We start from the raw sequence: 5,262 nt of genomic DNA on the forward strand, positions 1-5,262 counted from the left end.
CACATTAACTTGGCATAATGGTTTACAATGATCTACTTTGAGAAGTCAATGAACATAACAATAGGATCTTTCCTTTGAAAATGACGTTACAAATTAATCTTCAGGGGGAGAAGAAAAAAAAAACGATACGAGATATCATCTCGCGCAACCTTCAAAAGGGGGGCCGCACGTCGGCCCTACCTCGCCGTCTCACCGTCGGTCTCTGACCGAACCCGATGTCGGAAGAAGGGTCCGTATTAACATTAAGCACAATTTACTCAGCTCTCTAAAGCCCCAAATTAAATGTAAAGCAATTATCAAGTGATGACTGGGAGCGCCGGAGTGGATCCGCCACACGGACAGCGTTTAATTATTAACAAGGAAGCGGCGTCTTTAACCTCTTCACTCTGGTGCATTATCTTATCCCTGACAGGGCTCTCATAACAGGCCTGTCTCGCCCATTATCTCCTGTCTAGTTTGCTAATCAAAACGATTGTGACAGGCCCTGGAAAATCCCAATCACCTCAATCACAGCTAATTTGCGGGAGACGAAAGGCGTGTGATGAGTGTATCACAATCGGGGACGGTCGGGGGCGTCTTGCTCCGCAGGTGCCTCGGGGATGGGCTCGACCCCCCCCCCCAGGAGGGAAATGGGATATCGGGGTCAGGTCAGAGAGAAGTCTGACTTTTTGAAAAAACGGGTCACTTTATCGGCGCGCCTTGGGCTGATCGGGTTCTCTACTGTGCGTCCAACGTTTTGTTTGTTTGTAGCCAATCTCATAATCACGTTTGAAGGGCTAGTCATCGTCTCATGATGAAGATATCACTGTAATGGTCGCTGAATTCTGTTTTTTCCAGCACTTCCAGAACATCTGAATTATCTAGCCTACTGTGGAATGAGGAGTATGAAAAATACATAGCCGACTACTAAAAGGCTTGGATATATTGCCTAAATGTATTACTCAGTATCGAAAGCCTCTAACTAATGGGGTAGTCAAGAATATTTTGTGAATATTGCTTTAACCATAGGGCTTGACGGACATTAATTAAATGTGAATTAGCATGACGAATGGTATAGGCAGAAGAGACTGCACTCTACTGCACTAATCTACAGCTCACTTTAACAGTATTGGCTCATGTTGCCTGAACGACATATTCACAGAGGCAAAAAAAAAGAAAAGAATATGAGTGTTAACAGCCGCCTCAGTGCATCTGAGCAGGGGTGGCACCAAACACACAGTACACGCCATGCCCAGAGACTAAATTACAAGGACGAGATGCGTACTTACCAACCAGAGGCAGCACCAAAGTGTTCCATGGCAATTAACTGGTTCAGACCTGTACACAAATACAAATATGTTAAATGAGCATTTATTCATCATTTAATTATGTTTACACCTTGTACCATTGCAAACATTGTAGCCTATATCTTGTATAGTAGGTTGGGGGGGGTGTATGTCAGTATTTGACTTAAGTATTGTTTAAGGCCTTAAACAATTTCCTGCTGTATGTTTGATTGGATTAAATGTAGGCTAGACTAGACAATACGCACAAAAACACGTACCGAAACCGTGACCCAAAAACCGAGGTTCCTACCGAACCGTGGGCCAACTGAACCGTTGCACCCCTACTAGACATGCCTCTTGTTTTTTCTTAAACATTTTACAAGTGCACTACCAGGCCTAATACTAGACTGTGAATGGAAGAGCCTTTTATACAAAACATTGTGGATACTGTGAAAGACTTATATCAACACATCCTGTTGTATGCTAGCCTCGCCAACCTCAGAAGAAAGCAGGGCTAATTACGGCAGATAGAATGTCAGCAATCGATCCCTCTGCTTTTCTCTAACATTCTGTCAGAATTAAATGTGACGTTGATGACGCCTGGACACACAAAGATAACTCAAGGCCTAGATCGAGTGTTTTCCTCTACGCTCTTTCTCCTCTATCGCTCTTTCTCCCACCCCTCCTCTGTCGTTTTCTTCCTCCGTTCTCTACCTGTGGTGACTAGACCTACATTCCCTTTCACATTCTCAGTCCATATGGCAACAGAAAGGTTGTTTGCAACATACGGTAATCTTTTAATGCTGAGATTTCCTCAAGAATCGTACTAGGCTACTCATAATGAGGTGACTGAAGGTGAAGCAGTGCTTGAAGTACTGTTTGTCTATTCTGCTCAGACTCATCTCTATCTCAGACTCTTAGCCTACACAATTGTTACACATTCCCACACCGGAAACACTTTAAAGATGTAAAGGCAAGACAAATAGGCCTGTTTCGACAGTGACAGTACAGCCTAAAAATGTAGACTAAACTAAACAAATATTTCTGATAAACAGGTGTTTCTCTGTAGCCAGAGCCAAACCTAGGAAGGGTGTAAAACAACAACCACAACAACAACAACAAACAAACAAACAAACACAAAGGACAAAAACCTGTGTAGATCTACTAAGCAATTAAAATGTGCACAGCAATCTTCCTTGCTTGAGCCAAAATATTTCATTCTCCTCATCTGCAACCTAATTATTTATTGACAGCTGGCTTTGATGACAAATGATAAACTTCACAGTACTAATGAAGCATGGAATTACATTACCTGATGAGGGAGGACTTTGCATGTCTAGAATACCGAGGCAGTTTTCTTCACTAAATTATGGGATGAATACCATTACACAGAAAGAGACGTATTTGACCACACTGATCGATGAGTAAATATAGCCCTACCCTAATTTCTTTGCCGCCAGTGCTGTGAGACTGTCAATGTCCGTTTTGCAAACCACCCAACGTGTGATTTTGAGGTTTAGGCTAGGTTACAACAGACGGCCTTGACTCGACGTCAAGCTCTCCTTGTTACAAAACTTGCCTTTCTGTAATTGACTTCGGTGTAAAGTGTGTTTATTGTTAAAAAGGGAACTGTGACAAGATGACCTGATGAGTCTGAACTGAAACAGCCTAACCTAGTACCTTAGCAAATCTGAATGAAGCCATTACATTAGCCACTTCATCAAGCGTCCTTGGGTTTGAGAAAGGCGCTATACAAATCTAAGATATTATTATTATTATTATTATTATTATTATTATTATTACATCCAAATAGGCTACCTGCTTGAAAAGCATATCCATCATACTGAAGTACCTGCATGACAGCTTCAACTGAGACAGTAGAAATGAAGTTGCCTTTTAGTTCCTCTTCTAGGAAGCCATTGAAGTATCAGCACCCCTGTAAACAAGCCATTACTGGGCTCTCCAAGAATTCCCTTTGTCTTCTCAGGTCATGTGTGATAAGTGTCCACAGGCCAGAGAAACATGCTTTACTCAGGGGAAGCAAAAGATCAAGTTGCCCTGCTTGCTCAGAGGACTCCACATGTTGCTAGGAGATAAGGCTCAACACATTCAAAAAGCATTCCTCATTGGTTTAATCACAATAATAGCCTAATCTCCGCATAAACCCCTGTCCCAAGCCCCCAGGAACCGACAGCTGACATCTTGAAAAAGAGATATTCCCAAAACTAAGCTAAGAGATTCTCCAATGACATCGAGAAGAGAAACATCTGTAAAGTGTAAAAAGAAGACTGCAACAGGAATCTGGGAAACACAAGCTAGGCCTTAATAGCCGAGTTTAAACTTCAGTCACTCTTGTGACAGCAAATTATTTCTTATTAACAAAGAAAATATGCCAGAAGGCCTCCAACTATCCACGCAACAGGAATCAAAGGACGAGAACAAAATAGAAATTAATTAGTTGGCTTTCTGAAGACTTCAGGGGGATATACTCACCCGCAAGGATGGTGATCTTATCAAAGGGTGTCTGATATCATGTTGGTGCATTTCATTACACCAGACATTGGAAGTAGGCTACGAGTATGTGCTGCATTGTGTCACAAACAGTCCTCGTCTCAACAGAACGTGTTATAAGAGACTGCAGACACAACAATTGCTGCTCATTACACAGTCATAGCCTGACATTTCCAAATCAGAAGACTATAGGCCTATCAAAAACAATACGGAAAATATAACTATCCTATAGTAGGCTCAATCTAGCACTGATATTCAGAAGTGTCATTGAGGAAGCCCTGAAACAAGGACATTAAATTCTTCACCAAGAGAGGCAATGTCGCACGAGGAGCCAAAACCCAGCTGCTTGAAACACAGAATTATTTAAACCTCATACAAGCAGCAATTAACTTCCTATGACCTGTTCCAGCTAAATATAATTATCTGGCATGGAACCTGCATAGTAATAGGTGTTTTAATGCCCAGTGATGTTTCAAACATTCAATGTGCTCTAAGCTGAAGTAGGGCTACACTGATTAAATGAAGTTTGAAGGATCACTTTTAACAGCTTTCTTTCTGTAGATGGAGTCAGATGCAATTTGCTGCAAATATATATACTAGCCTGATGTATAGAGTATGAGGCTTATGTCATGCAAGGATTGAAACTCAGTGTCAGTGACAGAGAGAAGTAATTTACAGAAAGTTATATTGCTGCTTGAGTTTAATGATTCAAATCCATCAGATTCGGTAACTAGTTAATTCATTCATCAAGTTTTAGCCAACTGCAGAAAACAGCACAATAAGTAGCCTATATTATGTAAGCTAGCTAAAAACCAAAACAGAAATACAGATGAACTAGCTTGTTAACTAACTAGCTAAGTAAAGCTGCTCATATAATAATAATATAATAATGCTGCTTATATATACTACCAATAATAATACCAATATAATAATAATATTATAATTCCTCTGTCATCAGTGCTGCTTGACCACGTGTTGCCATGGCAACGGCAAGTTGTGTTCGATGAAGGACCCCCTACTTTTCCCATCATGGCACTTTAACAACATAAACAGGTACATTTCTGTATTTATAAACATGCATTTACCGTCGTTTAACCGTGCAGAGAGGAGAGTCACGGTGGAGCTTCAGTGTTACGGTGTCTCTCTCTCTGGCGGCAGGTATCAGAGACATGAGAAAGACTTCTGGGTCCGAACTTTTTCTTTGCGCGGTGGCTTCAACGATGGCTGCGTTCGTAAACTTGCTGTGAGAGCGCCGGAGCGCCACACTGGGTTCGACGTCATAAAGGGACCGAGTAATTTGATTGGACGAGAGGCGTTCCATGAGTGCTGATCAGATTTTCCAGAGGAAATTTACGAACGCACTCATCAATGATGAAGCTGGTTAGACTACGGGAACTGAACAGGGACAAGTTACTCAAGCGCGTACTCAAGAAACATCAACACTATCAATCAATCACTAAATGAGTGATGAATCGCATGATGAATT

The 5,262-nt window shown here is 41.5% G+C and overlaps 1 protein-coding gene across 1 annotated transcript in view; it reads right to left on the reverse strand.

Annotated features, from left to right (window-relative positions):
- The window catches only part of stk33 (serine/threonine kinase 33), a gene marked incomplete at its 3' end in the record, with an annotated part of 11,844 nt that extends 10,558 nt beyond the window's left edge, over positions 1-1,286 (reverse strand). Inside the window, exon 1 of the mRNA XM_080528090.1 lies at positions 1,269-1,286. The remainder of the gene's footprint in view (positions 1-1,268) is intronic.
- Between the last annotated feature and the right edge of the window lie 3,976 nt (positions 1,287-5,262).

The sequence above is a fragment of the Nansenia antarctica genome, assembly GCF_963989245.1.
Source record: "Nansenia antarctica genome assembly, chromosome: 4".
NCBI lineage: Eukaryota > Metazoa > Chordata > Actinopteri > Argentiniformes > Microstomatidae > Nansenia > Nansenia antarctica.